Below are 21,585 nucleotides of genomic sequence, written 5' to 3' on the forward strand. Positions count from 1 at the left end.
TTCCTGAGGAGGCTGGCCTCCTTCAACATCTGTCCTAAGCTCCTTCTCATGTTCTATCAGTCCGTAGTCTCCAGTGTGCTGTCATACGCCATTGTGTGTTGGGGTGGGGGTGGGGCAGGACAAGGGACATGGACCGTCTGAACAGACTCATCCGCAACGCGGGCTCAGTGGTCGGGCTGAGCCTGGACTCTGTGGAGACGCTTCTGGAGAGCAGGACCATGTCTAAAGTTAAGGCTATCATGAACAACACCAGCCCCCCCCTCACACCACCTTCTCCCAGCAGAGGATCACCTTCAGCGGCAGACTGCTGTCACACAGCGCCTCCACAGAGAGGCTGAGGTCCTCCTTCGTGCCATCAGGGGGTACAATGACTCTCTCAGGAGGAGCGGGAGGGAGGTGGGGAGGTCAGCACGGGGTTAAATGGATTTAATTTAATACTGTTTTATATTTTAATTTTATACTGTTTATATTTTATTTTATATTTCATTATGTAATGCCTGAGCAGTGGGTATATACAATTTCCTCCGGGATTAATAAAGTATCTATCTATCTATCCATCCATCCATCCATCCATCCATCCATCCATCCATCCATCCATCCATCCATCCATCCATCCATCCATCCATCCATCCATCCATCCATCCATCCATCCATCCATCCATCCATCCATCCATCCATCCATCCATCCATCCATCCATCCATCCATCCATCCATCCATCTATCAATGTGAATTTCTGGATGTTTTCTCTCATTCTGTCTCTCATAGTATACCTATGATGAGGAAAACAGGTCTCTCTCCTCTTTTTAAGTGGGAGACCTTGCACAACTGGTGGCTGACTAAATACTCCCCCCCCACTGTTTGTATTCAATTGAAACTTGATTGAGATGGGTCGGTAGATAGTTTCTGTTGAAAATTCCCATGACCACATCCGTTACATTGTTAAAATCATGTGATATTATAAATCTCAAAGATCTTATTAATGCACTTCTGTGTGAAAATGATGTGAAAGAAATCACACATCAGCTTTCCACAGCAATAATTACAGAATAATTAAGTATATGGTGAAGTTAATTCAAATTCATTCATTTCATTTCAGTTAAGCTTTGAAAATTCCGTTCTGGCACTTCCTTGGACTACAATTCCCAGAGATCTCCAGCAGGGACTCATCTGGTCACATGACCAGACGGCAGCATCAGATGATTTCTGGTCATGTGATGCTGTTAGCCGAGGCTGAGGAGTAGCAACATCTGAGTGAAATCACATCCCTCATCAGTGGAAGGTAAAGCTGGAGGAATCCTCCGTTTCTTCCTGTGTGTGTGTGTGTGTGTGTGTGTGTGTGTGTGTGTGTGTGTGTGTGTGTGTGTGTGTGTGTGTGTGTGTGTGTGTGTTTTTCTGAAGCGATGCTGCAGCTCTGAGATGAGGAGGAGAGAGGAGGGAATGGAGGCAGGGCTGGGGGGGACGGGAGGCCCACTGAGTCCTGTCTGCTGGTCCTCCACACAGATGTGAGCTGTGTGTAAATACATCTGCTTTAAACACTCTATGCCTGAGGTCGTAAGGAGTGTGTGTGTGTGTGTGTGTGTGTGTGTGTGTGTGTGTGTGTGTGTGTGTGTGTGTGTGTGTGTGTGTGTGTGTGTGTCATGATAAAGATCATGGAGCAGTATGTTTGGGATGTAACTTTAGCTTTACTTCATTTACTGAGCTATAAAACACAAGCAGACCTTTACATTTCAGTGAAGCACACATCCCATAGGATGGACAGATATTATTATGGATGTGTTTGACGTTGGATACAAATACAAATAAATCTTTTGGTGTTATGTGTGTGAGAGAACAACGTTTTCTCAGCTGTGTAGGCCCAGAGTCACAAGACATCACTGAAGCTGTCGCTTCCACCTGTTTGCAGTTTGAATTATCATTTTCTAAATATAAAATAATCAGATGACATGGAGTGTGTGTCTGTGTGTGTGTGTGTGTGTGTGTGTGTGTGTGTATGTGTGTGTGTGTTGCACTTCAACTTGTGTGTAATTTCTGTGTTACATCATTTGTTGGAGTTGAAATGGAGGAGAGTTCTATCTGGAGTTGAAGTTCTCTCCGTGTTTTCGGGTTTGGATGAAATGAACTCCTACTCAATGGTGTTTTATTCAGTGTAGGTAACAGGAAGCTGAAAAGTGGGTGTTCACTCCATGACTCATCCCTCATGTTGCCAAACCTGACATCCACTCACTCCTTCTTTCACCTTCCTGCTTGTTATTCTAGCTGCTATTTAATTATCTGCTGTTTGTCATGATTACTTAGAGATGATTCACTGCAACTCATTATGACAGAAAAGGTTTTCCTTCTTTTGGAGCTGAGGAACGTGCTGGCACTTAGTCTCTCCTCCACCAGACGACCCCAGTCGGCCCCATGAACGATAGTAGGGACGACTTTCCTTGGATCAGATTTTTCTAGACCGGTGGCTTCTGTGGGAAGTGCTCTACGTTCTGGGAGTCTTGGACTTCCGTGAGACACAAAAGTGTTTTAAACAGTCTATCAGTGTTTTAAAGGTAATACAGATAGAAGGTGGTTTAATATCAGTATGGGGGGGGGGGGTGTTCAGAAACGTTTAAATTACCATAAATAATAAGATAGATTGTCACTCTATCGCAGAGTTTGTTAATGTTGTGTGGTTCCTGGAACACATTAACCACGAGGATCGAGGGATCACTACAAACACTATAGGAACTTCACTCTACCCATGCCTAACTAGGCCCGTTTATTTATCTCTTTTATTTTTATGGCTTTCTATTTGTATATTCTTGATGGGTTATTTATTACTCTTTCTATTTGGTGTTGTACTACTTTCTTTGTGCTGGTGCTTTCTGTGTGCTTTTTCTGTGTTTTGTATACTCACTGTTCTGTGTGTGATGGACAAGTTAATTTCCCTGACGGAACCTCCTTAAGGGCTCAATGAAGTTCTACTCTACTCTATTACTGTATACCTTCTGCAAAAACATATTGATGAATTCCCACGTAACAAGAAAGGCACAAAGTTCAAATTCCTCATTCCAGTGAGTCTTTTACAGAATAACACTACAGGTATAACCTGTGTAGCTTTGTTCAACCATACATCATGGATGTGACATTAACATTCGAAACAGTTGATACCCTGTTCTGGGTTTTTTCCCACTCCAATGGCCTTTGACCCCATTTAGGGGTAATTTGATAGCACCACTTGTATTTGTTTTGTTTTTCTAGAATGTGGTTGATCTTTAGACCAGTTTAGACCAGAGACCATCCTGACACTCAGTTATGACTGACATGAGATGCACAGCCTCACACGCATGAGGAATGTTTACACGTGTCTCTGACACAGAACAGCCATCTGTAGCGCCGTTTGTACAAATACACGGTTTGGCAGACAGTTACAGTGGCTGTCTTCATAATTTGCTTCGGTATTGTGTAATCACTTGTGCACCAACATTAACACTACTATCCATCAGCCATCATACATGCAGCAAACAGTCAAACACTGCCAATATACAGTACATTTCCTTACAGTGTTTAATTCCCTACAGGGAAAGATAAATAGAGTGCAGAAGAATTTAATTTGCTGTGACCTGTAAGGGTCGTTCACAGAAGTTGTGCCAGAATTTGTCGATATTTAATCCATCAATCAATCAATCAAGTTTTATTTATATAGCGCTTAATCATGGCAACAGACATTTCAAAGTGCTTCAACAGACAGAAAAACCCAACTGAACCCTCCAGAGCATAAGAGAGAAGTGGTGGGGAAAAACTCCCTCATTGAGGAAGAAACTCCGGGCAGGACCCAGACTCTTTTGGGCAGCCATCCGCCTTGACCGGTTGGGTGGAAAAGAAATCAAGGAAGATAAGGACAGGGAACGAGAGACAAAGAGAGAGTGCCAGATAGAGTCAGTGTATTTATGGTTATAGTTAGATGATTGGGCTGGATGCCTTCAGTACATGTTCCCCATCATGTATTTGGTAAAGTCAAGGCACAATTACAGCTACATGGATGACTGTATGATGGAAGGAGGAAGAAAGGAAGCAGGACCCCAGCAGATGGATAGATGGGGGGTGATACTGGTGGAATTAGAGGAGCAGGTCCACAGTGGATGGGTGGATGAGGGGTGAACCTGAGAAAACCTGTGAGGACATAGAGCACAGAGACTCCAGGGAAGAAGTTGAGTTAGTAAAGGTGTGAATGGAGACTTGGAGAGAGAGGTCAGAGAGGAGGAGGAGTAACAGAGAGGGTCAGAGAGAAGAAGGAGGAGTGAGGAGCTCAGTGAGTCTGGATGTTGGTTCTCTAGCAGAGTAGGTCTATAAGAAAAAAACACGTAGTAACCTAAGTTGCCTTAATTCCCAAACTGAGGGAGGGAGGTGGTTCCACAATAGAGGGGCTTGATAGCTAAATGCTCTAGCCTCCGTCCTACTTTTGTATATTCTACGAACCACCAGTAGGCCAGTATGTTGAGAGCGTGTTTTTTAGTTTTAGTTTATTTAGTTTATTTTTTTTGGACATTTTAATATAACAGACTTCACACCTTCATCACATATACAACATCAACAACAACAGCTGAAAATAAGGGCTGACGGGTAGAAGCCAATAGTCTTGTTAAATTCCCGTCCCCCAGAATCAACAAACATCTCTCTCATTAATCAACAAACTGAGAGATTAAAAGTTTTCAACCAGTTCATACATTGAGTTTTGACAGGCGTTCATACCCTTAGCCTTTTCCCTACAGTATAACCATGTTTACATTCTTCCTAGAAACACAAGGTTTGTTAACATCATAGATGGTCAACATAAGAAGTTGACCTTACCAGTGTTACCTTACCACAAGAATGTAATGATCACCTTCACCTCTTTCAGCAGACAGTGTTTATACAATAATTAACCAGTTTGTTACACTTTAACAGTTATACATGGTATTATATTGTCAGAAGATATCAACATGCTCTTTAAGGTCTCAGACTTAATGTTATCCCATGTTATCACAAATACATGTTGTTTGCTTGTTCATTAGTCCATGTTTCTGACATCAATGATGTTGGTTTTTTCAACTGTTCCATGAAATACTTGACGTGTCCAAAATAGTAGAGCTCCACTATAAGTGACTCTGTTGTACTGATTTTTGGTGTAGTAACAACTCTTGTCCATCTTTATTGATCATATTTCACCAACTCTTCTGCACTCCTGATCACCATTGTTTTCATCTGGTCTGGAGAAAGCCCCTTTGTTCTGATGAAGATCCTGCAGTTGTTGGTCCAGGTGTTGGTCCAGGTGTTGGTCCAGGTGTTGGTCCAGGTGTTGACGATCAGTCCATTCTTCTACAGTTGTTGAGCTTTAGCGATATCAGCATTCTTTTTAGTGAGATTCTCATTAGTGTAGACATTTTTTCCTTTCAGTTTGAAGCCTTGTTTCAGAAGAGCTATCTTGTGTTTACGATTGTTGAATTTTATCAGCACTGCAGGTGGTCTCCTACCTCCAGATGGTGATGGGTAACATGTCTCAATCTGGTCCGGATCTATAGATCTATAGCAGTGATGAAAGCGTGGATTAATTTCTCTGCATCACTCCTTTTTAAAATATTCCTGATTTTAACAATGTTTCAGAGATGGAAAAAGGCCGTTCTAGAAACCTGCTTAATGTGTGTGTTAAACCAGAGATCCTGATCAAAGATGACACCTAGGTTCCTCGCAGTGGTTTTGGCCTCAAACGTGATGCCATCCAAGGTTATAATATCACTTGGCACTACATCCCTAACAGTTTTTTGGCCGAGTTCAACAACCTCAGTTTTATCAGAATTGAGATGCAAAAAGTTATTGGTCATCCTGTGGAGGTTCGCAGGACGAGGCAAGGGTACGGGTGAGTTCAGTGTATTTATTCACAAGTGTAACACAACAACCAACACAGCTCCTTTAAATACCCACTTCCTCTATCACACCCCTTAACCCCGTGACGTCACACCTTTTTTGTGCCTGCCTGGTGTGAGACAGCTCTCCAAGTGTCCACTACAGAGCACCTCCTCCCCACGCCCCCGAACATCCAGAACAGGCCAACCACTGAAAAAGTCTCAACCCCACACGGGCGGCCTGATAATTCGGCCCCAACAGTTACGCCTAACAGCGGGCAAGGACCTTGCAGGGGTCGGGGGCATCTCCTCTGGCCGGCGGGCTGTCTTAGAGGCACGACCTCAAACAAGAGCAGAAGTTTTACAAGATGAAACAAGGGGCGGCCGGTCGTGGCGCGGGGGCTGAGCCACCGTGACCGGTTCCTCTGATAGTAGATGCGCAGCCTTAAGGCGGTCCACAGAAATCCGCTCTGAACGTCCCCCCACTTCTACTTTGAAGGACTTCGGCCCTGCCTCAATCACCCTGAAAGGCCCGCCGTAAGGAGGCCGGAGTGGAGAACGGTGAGCATCGTGCCGGATAAAAATGCATTCCGCAGTGAGAAGGTCCTTCGGGATGTACGATCTGGGGAGACAGTGGTGAACAGGCAGAAGGACACAAACGTGGTCAGCATTAGGGGGCACGGGCTGGGGAACCACTGCTGGCCCGTAGGCCGAACCCTCCGGCAGGAACTCCCCAGGGGCCCTCAGCGGCTGGCCGTAGACTAACTCCGCTGATGAAGACTGCAGGTCCTCCTTTGGAGCGGAACGCAGGCCGAGCAAGACCCATGGCAGTTGATCAATCCAGTTGGTGTCTGTGAGTGCGGCTCGGAGCGCTGCCTTCAGGGACCGGTGAAAACACTCGCACAGCCCATTGGCCTGTGGGTTGTACGCCGTGGTGCGATGGAGCTTCACGCCCAAGCTCCCCGCTACTGCCATCCAGAGCTCAGAGGCAAACTGCGGCCCCCGGTCGGACGTCAGGTCACAGGGTGTACCAAACCTGGCCACCCAGGCAAAAATGAACGCCTGGGCAACCTCCACTGTCGCGTTGGAACACAGGGGCACCACCTCCGGGCACCTGGTGGTCTTGTCTTCCATGGTGAGGAGGTGAGTAAAACCCCCAGATGGGGGAAGTGGACCCACCAGGTCCACGTTGACATGGTCAAACCGTTTCTGTGGAATGAGAAACAGCTCCAGAGGTGCTTTAGTGTGTTTGTGCACCTTGGCACGCTGACAGGGCACGCAGGCAGCAGCCCATCCCCGGACGTCCTTCCGGAGGCCCGGCCAGACGAACCTTGCCCCACCAGCTTTACCGAAGCTTTAGGTGTGAAAGGGCATGTACAGAGTCAAAAACCCGGCGGCGCCAGCTGGAGGGGACCAAGGGGCGGGGTTGCCCTAGGGAAACGTCACAGAGAAGCGTGGCCCCGCAGCCCTGAAAAGCCAAATCCTCCAGGCGCAGTCCAGTTTCTGCCGACCGGAACATCCTGGATCTCCCCATCTGTGAGCTGGTCAGCGGCCATGGCAGAGTAGTCCACCCCCAAATGCACAGAGGTGACCTGTGCTCTGGAAAGGCAGTCAGCAACCAGGTTATCCTTCCCTGCCACATGGCGAATGTCAGTTGTAAATTCTGAAATGGCAGAGAGGTGGTGCTGCTGCCTGGCAGACCACGGCTGAGTAGTCTTTGCCATGGCAAAGGTGAGAGGCTTGTGGTCCACAAAGGCGGTGAACTCGCAGCTCTCCAGCAGGAACCTGAAGTGACATGTAGCCAGGAAAAGAGCCAGCAGCTCCCTGTCAAACATACTGTACCGCCGCTCACCGTCCCTCAGCGTCCGGCTGCAGAAGGCCAGGGACTGCCATGCGCCTCTCACCCACTGCTCGCAGACCGCCCCCACCGCAGAGTCTGAGGCATCTGTCGTCAGGGCCACAGGAGCAACAGATGATGGGTGTGCCAGCAGGGCAGCATTGGCGAGTGCAGCCTTGGCGTCTTCAAAAGCCTGCACCCTCTCCGGCGACCAGTCCACAGGTGCGCTGGCCTTTTGACCCTTCAGCACTTCGTACAGTGGGTGCATGAGGTGAGCTGCCCTGGGAATGAACCGGTTGTAAAAGTTCACCATGCCGAGGAACTCCTGCAGGGCCCTAACAGTCCGGGGTTGAGGAAAGGCAGAAACGGCCTCAACCTTGGCAGGCAGGGGGACGGCTCCCAGGGGCGAGACACAGTGTCCCAAGAAGTCAATAGCAGTCCGGCCAAACTGACACTTGGCCGGGTTCACAATAAGTCCATGTTCACTTAACCAAGCAAACAGCAAACGAAGATGTGACAGGTGCTTGTCTACAGAAGCACTGGCGACCAGGATGTAAACAAAAACAAACAAAAAATAAAGGGCATGTCTCGCAGGACGGAATCCATCATCCTTTGAAAAGTCTGCGCTGCCCCTTTAAGGCCGAACGGCATCCGCAAAAACTTGAATAATCTGAACGGAGTGATGACAGCAGTCTTAGGAATGTCCTGCGGGTGGACTGGCACCTGATGGTAACCCCGCACCAAATCCACCTTCGAAAAGATTACTGCCCCTGCCAGGTGCACAGAGAAATCCTGGATGTGCAGAACGGGGTACCTGTTTGAGGTGGTGGCATTATTGAGGCACCGGAAATCCCCGCAGGGACGCCAACCCCCCTCCCGCTTAGGAACCATATGCAGGGGGAATGCCCATGGACTGTCTGAGTTGCTCCATTGTGGCAAATTCTGTCTTTGCGATTACCAGCTTGGCGGTATCAAGATGCCGTGCCCCGGCCAAAACCGGCGTACCAGCTGTGGTGATGTGATGCTCCACACCATGCTTCGCGACCACAGCAGAGAAAGTCGGGATGGTCAAGGCCGGAAACTCAGCAAGGAGCCGCTGATATACAACCCCTCTAGCGTGGATATTGGCAAGGGTGAGCTCCCCAGCGTGCAGGAGTAGGTGGACTGGAAATTCTCAAATAAATTGTTTGAATTAAGAAAATCACATAACTGATTAGCGACTATTTTCTCCAAGATCTTAGATAAAAATGTGAGATGTGAGATGGGTCGATAATTATTTAGAACAGCAGGGTCCAGGTTAGGTTTTACCCCTGTAAGGAAAAACGTTTCAGAAGAAGAAACTACAGGAAATATAAAACTATAGTAATGGATTTAAAAAAAAGAAAAAAAAAATACTGTGTGTGTGTGTGTGTGTGTGTGTGTGTGTGTGGTGTGTGTGTGTGTGTGTGTATATATATATATATATATATATATATATATATATATATATATATATATATATATACAGTGATACCTCTGTACTCGACCGCCTCTATACTCGACCAAATCGGTGCTCGACCAAAAAATTCGAGTAGAAAATGTATCGGACCCCGAACAGATTTTCGGTACTCGACTAGCCGAGTCGACCCGAACGCGCTCCTCAGCTGCGCTCCTCGGCCAGCGGGTAAGCGTCAGTTCGACTCAGACCACCAGCGGAGTAACACGTACGCAAATTACGTACGCAAATTACGTACGCAAAGACGTATGGAAATTATAGCAAAATATGAAAGTGGTGTACGAGCCATTTCCACTATCTTGAAGCAGAAGCAACTGACAATGGACAGGTTCCTTCTTAAAGAAAAGAGGAAGGCTACTGCCCAGCCAGATTCACCTCCACGGAAGAGAGAGAGAAGGGAGAAAACCCCTGGAGGCGCGTTACCTAGCGTCATCATGGAAGGGATTCCCCTTCCATGATGACGCTAGTGCCATCAACCGCTCTCTAAAACGTAAAGTAAATAATACAAAATGGTTTATAATGCTTTATCTTTATCATGTACTGCTTGTGCACATTTACGTCTTCATTGTTGTTTAGATACATGTTCTTATAATATTTTAGGTATTTTTCTAAATGGTAAGAACTAATTAAAATACTTTCCATTATTTCTTATGGGGAAATTGGTTTCGGTGGTCGAACAAATCGGTGCTCAACCACCACCTCAGAACGGATTATGGTCGAGTACAGAGGTATCACTGTATAGTATATCTCAATTCACGTCAACTTAGTTTATTTTTCTCTGGATTTTTGGTTCCATGTGACTGAAATGGGCTTTTCACATTTTCAAAAGAGATAGTTAATATATTTTATATTTTAATAAAGGTCTTTTATATTTTAATAAAGGTATTTGTCTGATAGAATACCAACTCAAATGTACATACACAGCCAACATGTTCAGTTATATAAATAAATACTGCATACCAAGGCAGCTTATCAGATGATCATTTTTTTCTTGGGGAAATGCTGAAGGTGATATTCAGATGGTTTCAGTGAAATAAAAAAATCTAAAAGGTTCTTCTGTATCTCATCCAGATATAGAAGTTATAGAAGATATTTGTGAGAGTCTGGATTGGCTAAATTGTTGACCCATATTGATGAGAAGCAGCCTTTCTGTCATTCAACAGACTTTCTGTTGGATTAAATTTAAGGCCATGTCCTTTCCAGAATGTCTGCTTTCATGTCATTTATTTATGTCTGGTCATTCTGGAAGAGGAATATCTGTGTGTCTCTGCAGACCTTTCCTGGTGACTGGTGATCATTTGTGCCATTTGTCCTTATGTTCCCGTGAGATTTCTGGAAATATTCTTTTATAATATTTTCACACATGTACATCAGGAACACGTTTATTAAAGTAGATTATATTCAGTAGAGCGTGGCTGACACACGGTGAAGTTAATTCTGCTGGAGATCAAACAGAAATCATCTTTGACAGAAGTCTGGTTTCTAGATTTCTAGAATATTCCTACAATCAATGTAATATGAAACAGCCATTATGTGTGTTTTACATTGTAATCTCAGTCTCTTTATGACACAACATGTGTTTTATGCCTGTGTTTTTTCATCCCGGTTTGCTATATATTTTTCATTATTTTTTTTATTTTATTTTGATTGTTTTAGATTCAAAAGTAGCTGAGTTTGAGATCTGCGTCCTGATTGCTACTGAGACACTTAACTCAAGACGGGGCCATGAGTTTTTTTCTGGATTTAATTTGTATATATGCAGGGTGACAAGAGGCCGTGCTGTCAGAGATAACGGTGAATGATCTTTGATGTGTGAATAATGTCCGGGCAGAGTTTTAGACATCATTAGAAAAATCAGTGTTGATGTGGTCTGAGTGGCACAGTAGTGGGGGGGGGGGGGGTACTGATGGCTGATAGGACACTGATTAACAAGCTTCTGGTGCACTGCTCTCTTTTAAACAATATAGTTTCTCTGACCCAACATCTTCAACACCTTTTATGAGTTTCATTCTACTCATGTTTCATTTGAAGGTCTCAATTATATTTCATTCATTATTGGTTTTTATTTGAAGTGGATCTTACTCTATATGTGACAGGTTTTGGTTCATAAATTTTATTGAAAAAAAATACAGTTTAAATTATTTCCTGATTTATGCAATTAGTTGAAGCTGTGTATTTGATGATGCTGAGCTACCTGTCAGTGCTGTTTGAGATAATTCAGCAACTTTCACGTTTTATTGTATTCCCTACTCATCTTGCTGTCTGCTGACTGGAATAGCCCATTGATCATATCAGATTGGCTAAGTAATTGATTGTTACTGGTTATTAACCTCCCAGAACTTTGGACCTTCTCGCCAGCCACTGAAAACAGCCTGTAATCAGTCACAAATGGCAGCTGCTAATGAAATTAGTTCCTTGTTCTGCCTCACAACTTTGTTTGTTCCACAGTATTGGCAAGGGCACAGAGATGTTTTGGTTTACTCTCCCCAGAGAAGGTAGTGATTGAACAACAGAATGCAGATAATGAGCTGTTGTGTCTGTGTTGTCTCTGTCTAATTACTCATGTGTCTGACCGAAATATAAAGATGACGACTTTCAGCTCAGGTGAGTCCCTACTGGTGCCAGTCTAAACAGTGTCAGCCAATAATAGGTGTTGTTTATGTGACTTTCTGGTTTTGGGTCCCGTTTGATCCCCTTGCATGTTTAATTTACCAGTTTTTTTTAATTTACCAGCATATATATATATATATATATATATATATATATATATATATATATATATAATATATTACACAGTGCGCCCTCGCGCATCAAAGCTCGAGACTTCACCTCATTGCAATTTTTTCTTTGCAGTCACGTGATACTGTATGCGCGCTCTAACGCCTGACGGCATCTGAAAGTGTGAGACACACTTTTGTGTTTTAAAGGTAATACAGATAGAAGGTGGTTTAATATCAGTATAGGAGGGTTGAGAAACATTTAAATTACCGTAAATAATAAAATACTTTGTCGCTATAACGTGGAAATCGTGATCCAGACCGCTTTTGGTGATCCCTGGTCTAGAGGGCTCTGCCTAACGATCACAACAGCCTTCGTTGTTTCATTAAGAACACCAACATCTACTGCTGTACTTTCTACAAATAGAGCATCTGTACTTCATGGCTCTTACCTTCATTGATACCTCATCTACCACACTCTACAGGGCAGTTCATTGTCATGTAATTAATCGGTTTTCTTCTCAAGACTTCCGGAGATAAGGCAGCATACCTCTTTCTTGCAGCTTGACCAGATGACTGCTCCACATCCAGTCAGGAATCACCTCTGATGATCTTGTTAGAACGACATAGAGAAATCCATTCACTCAAATCTCTGTTTCTGACTATCTTATCATGCAGTAGCAACAACTCAGCCTCATAACATGTAGAATCTGAATATGAAGTGGAACCAATGACACTTTCCCTCTGTCTTCAATTACCAGTATGTGTGAAACTGATAAAATAATACCCAGATTGACTTTAGAATTTGGAGTTTTAGGGTTTCGGAGGGGGTGATGCTGGTGTGTGCGTGTGTTTGTACATGCTCAAAGCTATTCTCCATGTTTGTGACGTCGTTGTCATGGTGACAGGTGTGAGGGACTGTGAAGAATTAATCTCCAAAAAGTCATAGCCTCAGGATGAAGCATATGTGGCATGATGATGACCAGAATGCCACGACATGGATGTCCGTTGGCCATCTGTTGTAGTCTGCAGCCGGGGCCAGAAAAAGCCCCCCAAGAAACAAACAGGAAGGACAGCACTTTCAAATGCCATGACCCAGGACAGTGTTCAGTTACCCCTGGAGCTCTCTGCACACTCCAGACACTGAGCCTCAGAGGGTCTCAACGGGGCCCCAGAACACATCCTTCAATGGAGTAATGACCCCGTGCAGCGCATTTATTGTTTTGCAGGATCAGAATGCTAGAGAGGAAGTGGTCACACATTGGGTCAGTCACTGGCCAAAGATCATTACTCTGTCTTCATCATGGGGAAAGACTATGGGCTGTTTCAGTCCGGGCCAAACAAGAAGCCCATTTCTGAACTGTGACACTGAGGGATATCCCACTGGGGGGTATCCATCAGGTCTTGGGAAATCTCTTTGCAATCCAACACAGGTTTCATGTTAACAAAAAGGTGCTTGTTACAATGGGGATATTTAATAAAATCAAATACACAAAGTACTATTTATTTTCTTGGACCACAAATGGTGATGTGTGACAAAGTCAGCTGTTCTTTCTAAAGTGGAAGGGATTGAATAGTTAGACGTGTAAGACACCAGACTCAAATGCTACCAATGATAACACAATTAGGACTAAAGTCAGAACACGGTATCACGTGACTATTTAAAAATCTGCAATGTAGTAAAGCCATGCAACTTGAAGTGGGAATAAGCGAGGGATTACTGACTCTTGACCTACAAACAATGCAGCTAATGAGCGGTCTCTCGGACCCTATTGTGTTTTTAAGTTGGGCCCTGTGTGTCAAACTAATTTTCACTGAGTAGTTACGTCTGTCCTCAAAGGGCCAGATGTAACTACTAAATGTAACTAAATGTAACTCAGTGTAATGTAACTAAATGTAACTACTCCTTAATGTAACTAATAAATGTAACTAAATTTAACTCAGTGTAATGTAACTAAATGTAACTACTCCTTAATGTAACTAATAAATGTAACTAAATGTAACTCAGTGTAATGTAACTAAATGTAACTACTCCTTAATGTAACTAATAAATGTAACTAAATGTAACTCAGTGTAATGTAACTAAATGTAACTACTCCTTAATGTAACTAATAAATGTAACTAAATGTAACTCAGTGTAATGTAACTAAATGTAACTACTCCTTAATGTAACTAATAAATGTAACTAAATGTAACTCAGTGTAATGTAACTAAATGTAACTACTCCTTAATGTAACTAATAAATGTAACTAAATGTAACTCAGTGTAATGTAACTAAATGTAACTACTCCTTAATGTAACTAATAAATGTAACTAAATGTAACTCAGTGTAATGTAACTAAATGTAACTACTCCTTAATGTAACTAATAAATGTAACTAAATGTAACTCAGTGTAATGTAACTAAATGTAACTACTCCTTAATGTAACTAATAAATGTAACTAAATGTAACTCAGTGTAATGTAACTAAATGTAACTACACCTTAATGTTAAATAATTGAATTTCTGACTGATTCTAGTTCCAAACATTACAGTTAGACAGAAAAAACATGTTTGTTTGTTTCTCTGTTCTAACATAAATCCTTTTAATTTGTCAGGTATTAAACCCACAGAACTCCATCAATCAAGGATAAAACCATCAATCAATAAAGAAAAATAACATCAGACACAAGTTAGGACGTTAACTTTGTTCACTACGTATAGTCAGAGTTAAAATGGGCTGAATTACTGCATTGTGGGAAATGTAGTTTTCGTCTAAATACACTTTTAACCTATTCATTTTTAAACACTTTTTATGCTCTCGCGGGCCACATTTGGCCCCCAGGCCTTGAGTTTGACACATGTGACTTAAGGGATGATTTTTGCAGTTTTTGACACAATGCATTTCAAACCTTTACACAGTTATCAGGTGTCCGATCGCATCAATTAATCAATGTGGAGCTACAGTAATATTTTTTTTGCAATCATATTAAATAAATAAATACATGTTTACAGCTGTAGCTCTTCTTTTATTTTAAACATTCTTTCAAGTCAAACAGACTTAGCAATGACTAACGGCCAGCAAAGTAATGATTTTCCCAGATCTCTTGGTTTTATTTTGTATATTTTTCTGTTAAAAGGAAAATGATGGTGATTATTAGTAAAAATTCTATATTCACAAACACAAGCAACATGTCTGTACAATGGTACCTCTACTTACGAAATTAGTTGGTTCCAGAATAAATTACATAAGTAGAAAATTTCGTAAGTAGAGACTCGTTTTCCATGCAAATGCCCTAATCCGTTCCAAGCCCCCAAAATTCAGACATAAATGTTTTATAAAGCATAAAAATGCATCAAAACATGTAACAAATACATGTTAAAATTACATTATTACACAATAAATGAGAGTTGTGCATAATGTAAAAAACAAAGAATAGAGTAAAGAATAAAAATGATGGTCATTTACGTTTTAACTGCTGTCCTCATTGTTTTTTGCCCTCTTTGGTTCATGCCCTCTTGCCCCACCATGAACAACAGAGTGAATTCCAGTCCTCCTTCTGAACTTCTCCAACCACCCACGCCACGCCTTAAACTCCTTAAACTTCCTTTAGTTTTAATAACGTGGTGATTGTAGATGCATTACGGACATATTCTTTGGTGAGATCAACCAAACGCATCCCTTTTTCAGGCTTTTCTATCATCTCTTGATTTGTTTGTACGGACAAAAAAACTCTTTTCTTCATCTTTTGTTTTCCTCTTTTCTCCGTCACTTTCTTGGGGTCCATAGTGAATACTCTAAAAGTTAATATATTTACCTAAAACTATCAGAACACCTCATGGGTTGAGTGCCGAATGCCGAACACTCCATAAGCACCGTTCTAGCTCCACACAGAGGTGGAGTGTCATCCCTCTTAGCCAATGGGATGCCAGGAAGATACGTAATAGGTAATAGCCAATGGCAGAGCAGCTATGAGAATGTTTTTGGGAGATTCGATTATCAGCCGATACTGTGTTTTTACCTTACGTAAGTCGAACTTTCTTTTGTAAGTAGAGGTAATATTTTCCTGCCAAGAAATTTCGTAAGTAGAAAATTTCATAAGTAAAGACATTCGTAAGTACAGGTACCACTGTATGTGGTCTACCTCAGTTTGTGAAACTTATTTGTCTGGGTAGTTGCTGATTTCAGTTGTTCTTTGTGCTGGCTTGCCCAGCTTGGAATCTGACTGCTCACTCCAGGTGTTTGGTTTGGACCTGTTACCTGTGCTAGTTGTTAGTGAAAGTGTTGCTTAAGTAGCACAGAAAAAGAAGCTAATCATGAGGCTAATTAGAGACATGGAATTATCACAGACATCAGAAGTGATTGCCGTTGGGTTGTTTGATGACACCTTGGTTAATATAACAGTAAATGTTTTTTAATGGTCCCATATTCTGTTTTTGTAATTGATGTCATTCAGCTGCCAGATGTCCAACTACACTGTATTTGAAATGTATTTGAGAAGTGATCCGTGGTCCTCAATGTCTTTCATTGAATAATGATAAATGTTCTGCTCTGTGAAGGTTGTTTTAATGGGTCGTAACTCTCAGCTCCGTCTCTCCTCCCCCCTCTGAGCCTTCCCTATCTCCTCCCACTTCTGAGATGACCAATCAACACTGCCCTCCCCCCGCGTTCACGTTCGTTTTTAACTTCCAGTAACTTCAGCGCTACATATTTCGCTCTAGTTCTCGTGTTTTCCACTCTTGTTTTTCATGATATATCGGTTGATTTCTAAGCGTGGACCTGCTTCGTCTTTGCTGAACAAAGACTTGTGGCTCATTGTGTAAACATGATCAGACCGGCCGGTGACATCATTCCATCCCGCTTCAGAGCGGTGAAGTGATTGTTAGAGCTGTGTTTTCTGAACATCGTCATGGACAATGAGAGATGCTGGATAACAAGGGAGCTAAGCTAACGAAACATGGGATTTTACCAGTAAGACCAAGTTTCTGTCTTGTGTTCTCGTGTGTATGTGTGTGTGTGTGTGTGTGTGTGTGTGTGTGTGTGTGGTTACACTTAGCTCTCCGATCACTTAGAAGAGCTAAAGCTGCTTTCACTCACCAAAAACAGACAATTGTTCTGAATTAGTAATTAATGTGTAACTGGTTATGTGTTCTCTGTGATGCTGGGATAGCCTCGGGAGAACACACACTCACACTGACTGCTAACTATTTAGCCAAATGCTAGCTGAATTCAACAGTTTGTGAGGAACTTTCAGTATGTAGCTCTGATCCAGGTCGTTACCACACACCGCAACCGGAGCCTGATCACGAACCACACACACACACACACACACACACACACACACACACACACACACACACACACACACACACACTCACACACACAACTGAAGTCGACCTCTAACTAGTTAGCAAATGCTAGCTGAGTCCAACAGCTTGTCAGTGTGTAGCTCTGAGCTAGGACGTTACCACACAACGCTACCGTAGCCTAAACGAACCCCCCCTTTGGGGATTGCCACGCTCTTGGGCATGTCAATCAATCAATATTGTCAATCACAGAGTGCAGTCTGTGACGTAATATACGTCACGAATGGCCATTCTAGGAATCTGATTGTTTTGATTCGTTCCGGGCCATGAATTCTTAAAACTCCAAATATCTATTGATGCAGGAAGCATTTGTCAGATTCTAGGAGTTGGTCGGGTTAGGGAGGACCACTGTGTATATGTAGACCTGAAGACCTGAAAATCACACCTGAAGAAGTGTGATTTTCATAATAGGACCCCTTTAAATATACCCTATTCTAGTGTAACAGACACATCATCCCCAATGTTACATTTTGTCCATGTCGTTCATCTTCACTTAAAGTCACTCTAAGGGACACTACTGAATTTGTCAATCATTCCATTTACTAGTCAAGAGTCTGTAAAAGCAGTTGAACATAATGCATGTCGTTCTGACATGAGAATAACTTAGTTTCTATCTCATCTTGCCCATTTTTCAAAGTGACTGGAAGCACATGGTACCCCTACAGTCTGAGGAACACCTGCCAAGTCTTCCTGCCACAAAGCCTTTGGAACATGTGCTTAATGTGAAACAGTATTTTGTTTTAGGCATCAAAACAGCATGGTTACATTTGAGAAAAGATTAGTGACATGTTTATTTCTCCATCGTCCACAGTGTCGCTTCTTCTAAGACACGATCAAAGGGTAAACATTTAAATCAAGCAAAAATATTTTCCTCCATCTGTTTAAAGTAAGGTGTTCTGGATAATTTATTCTCCCACAACACAGTATATTTGGTTTTCAGGCCTCAGTTGAATGAAAATATGTTGATCTGACTTAAGGTTTTAATATGTCTCAGCCTTAACTTAAACACTTTATGGTATTTTTTCATTTCTGTTTCAAGGGCCACAATTCTAAATATATAACCAGCTGAGATAGCTTTTGAAAAGTCTTGACTTTAACGGAGGTATGCAGAGTGTTTTCCACAACCCTGAGGTAACCTAATAGCTACTTTTTACAAAGGTCGAAGAAAAAACCCCCCAAAAAGCAGGCAGATAAAGTCTGCTGCACGCTCCACTGTCCTTTAAATAAAGGCCACTGCAGATTGGGAGCAGGAGGGAGAGAGTCTGAAGAAAATGAGACAGAAACCGTTCTAATGCACAAATTAGTCAGAGGAGTTTGTAGAATCATGAACAGTTTCTCCTTAGGACCGTCGCCTCCCCCCCATTCTGCCGTCCTTAGGCATGCGAGGCAGTCTTTTGAGCCAAAAAACTTTCATCCTGCCATTGACAATCTAATCAACTAAGCTGAGAGAAGACAACCTTTTTGGTCCTTTCAAACAAATGAAAGCAGTGAAGTGCTTTAGTCTACAGGCTCAAGGTCACCTTCCATTGAAGCAATGCTGTCGCGTTGTGGAATGTCTGGACTCTCCTTCTAATAAATGTTATGGATAATCATCTGGATGAGCTCTGTGAAATGTGTCCACATGTGCCTAATTAAGCTGTCGCTAATTTCACTTAGATATACACACAGACTGCTGCTAATATCTGATTTGAAGCTGAAATAATTAAAGACAACCAAATGGATGCAGCTCACGAGGAGGACAGAAGGAATACGTCCTATGTGAATAATAAAAATGAAGTCATTTTCCAAGTCACTAATTACGAATAAATTATGGAAAAGAAAATGTGTATTTAATGACCCTGACTTTTCTCTTCCTGTGTATCATGTTCAGTGGTACTTGTGATCCCTTTTCCACTTTTTGGTGGAAAACAAGCAAAGTCAAAATATTAGAGCCGAACTAAAATAAAGAAAATTTGGGCAGCATGACTACACACAGATAGCTCAACAGATAACATTTATTATGACAAACATAGAACCATCATAACTGTAATTGATGCAACCTGTTCTACATGCTACTATTGCTTTTGGAGACTTGTCTGTCAAACATTATTATCAGGGTTGAAGTTCAATTTTGTTGAAATGGTTCCAAAAGGTGCTGGGGGATTGGGGAATGGTTTCCTTGGAAAAATGGCCCTGCTCTGCAATATATAGGACTTTTTTTTAGTGTGAAAGAACTGTGATAACAACGATGCTTTTCACATTTCATTTCCAACCAAAATTCAATAATGCTTTCTCAAAATGTTCCCCTCACATTAATGATCTACAACACTAATTGATAAAAGAAGAAAAAAAAGTTGGTAGCTGTTCAAAACACATACGCTACAAAACCACGATAATAGTGAGAGTGGTTTTCTTTTTACAATGATGTGATGTTTAATGTTCCACACTATACCAGTGGGACATGCGTAGGATACTCCTGCTGACTGCACTGCCATTCCTCTCCTACTGAGGCCATTTCTTTAGCAATTCTCATTGTAATGCTTCTCTTCTCCACAGCTAGCAGCAATTAGCTTACTTTAGCAATAATGAAATACTGCAAATCACATCTGTGTAGGTTTTCAGCCATCCAGGCCTAGTAAGTCCAGAAGATCAGGTCAGTACGACAGTGCAGGTGACTGATTGATGGTGTCTTCATCATCCTCTTCTGTACAGAGATGGGTTCTCCAGTTGGACAAAAATGTCTTCTTTATCTCCACTTTTAGACCATCTGCCATGGTGGACCTCAAAGGAGTGGTCTGTGTCTTTCAGGTGCAGGTGGACTGAGTCTAGTCCTGAGGAGTTGTCTCTCCTGTGTTGACTCTTATGTGAATTCAACCTCTTGAATATTTCTGAAACTCCAGCCATGTATGATGACTGGTTTTCATTTGTCCTTCCATTCCTATTGATTGTTTTTCGTGTTGGATTTGTTGGTCTTGAAAAATGCCTAGTTCAGACAGCCACATGTCTCGAGAACATCCCTGATGGGTTTCTGCCCCTTGACCATGGGGTATTTGAGGCACTGTGGTTGATCACACCTAACTTGTGCTGCAGTGGGTGGTGGACAATTACAGTTATGCTCAAAATAATACCAGTGTCTTTAGAAGAAGAAGACGAAAGTCTATTATCGCCCACAGGGAAATTATCTTTACACTCAGCTAAACAGTACATGCATATATGTATTAGACAGTGCATAGAATGTTGTGTACAGGCCCCTGAAACAACACACTAGGGGCCTGTAGGCATGCAATTAGTAAAACAACAAATAGTCCAGGGGGCAGCAACTTCGGGGTGCGCCCCAAATTAGCAGCTTGTAGGGAGGGTTGGCGCCTTGCTCAAGGGCGCCTCCGCATTGACCGGGAGGTAAGCTGACACCTCCCACCGTCAGCTCACACTCCAGGGAAGGCTGGTCGGGAGCGAGAATCAAACCTCCTTTCTTGGATCATTGGACGACCCGATCTACCGCTGAGACACTGCCACCCCTTTTACTTGGTTTTTCAGGACAAATACACAGCCAGCATATAGAATGTCAGTTGCCTTGATCCTTAAGTAAGGACTACCTGTTAACACCTTTTTTTTCACAGAATCAACGTCCTCCCTAATTGAACTCACCCCTTGAACCCCTCATTCTGTTTCAGCGAATCAGCAGCATGTACGGCAGGCATGTTGGTTTTCTATACCTTTACTAAACCCTCCAGAAAGTTACTAACGGTGTAGAAGTTGAAATTGTAACATAAAAAGTGATTTATCTTGCTAATAATAAAGGACGGCTATTATTTTGAACACAAGTGTATGTCCAGGTCTACTGAACACTCCAATAAGAGCAGGGCGTTGCCTTTAACATCTTCACAGGTGAACTTGTTGCAATCCATTGTGTTGAGGTGGTCTGTAAATGCCTCCACTTTTTGTGTCCTGATATTAACACAGGTGTCGTCCACATACCTGAACCAATGACTGGGTGCTGTTCCTGTGAAGAGATCAAAGCTTTGCTTTCTGTCTCTTCCACATGCAAATTGGCCATTAAAGGAGATGCAGCCAAACCATAGCACAGCTATGTTTCTCTCTGGTACTTTTCTATCATGGATCTCAATGGGTTTCAGCAAGTGAAAACTTGGTGAAACCCCCAGGAGTTTGCTTTCAATGCCAAAGAAATCAAATGTGACCCAGATGAGTCCATGGTGTCCTATGACATCACATCTTTTCACCTGCAATCCAACCACAGAGTTTAAGAGAAAACATCTAGTACCAAACAGAATACACATCACCTCTGCTGCTGGCCCTCTGCTGGACTCTGTCTGACCACAAGCTCTATCCAGTGC

The 21,585-nt window shown here is 42.6% G+C and overlaps 1 protein-coding gene across 3 annotated transcripts in view; it reads left to right on the forward strand.

The window, feature by feature from the left end:
- The first annotated feature begins 1,201 nt into the window (after positions 1–1,201).
- Positions 1,202–21,585, forward strand: part of tsnare1 (T-SNARE Domain Containing 1) — a 157,804-nt gene continuing 137,420 nt past the window's right edge. For all 3 annotated transcript variants that reach the window (XM_068324314.1, XM_068324312.1, XM_068324313.1), the window contains exon 1: positions 1,202–1,280. The gene's annotated coding sequence lies outside the window, so the exon portion shown is untranslated. The remainder of the gene's footprint in view (positions 1,281–21,585) is intronic.

Source organism: Antennarius striatus, chromosome 9 (genome assembly GCF_040054535.1).
Source record: "Antennarius striatus isolate MH-2024 chromosome 9, ASM4005453v1, whole genome shotgun sequence".
NCBI classification, from domain to species: Eukaryota; Metazoa; Chordata; class Actinopteri; order Lophiiformes; family Antennariidae; genus Antennarius; species Antennarius striatus.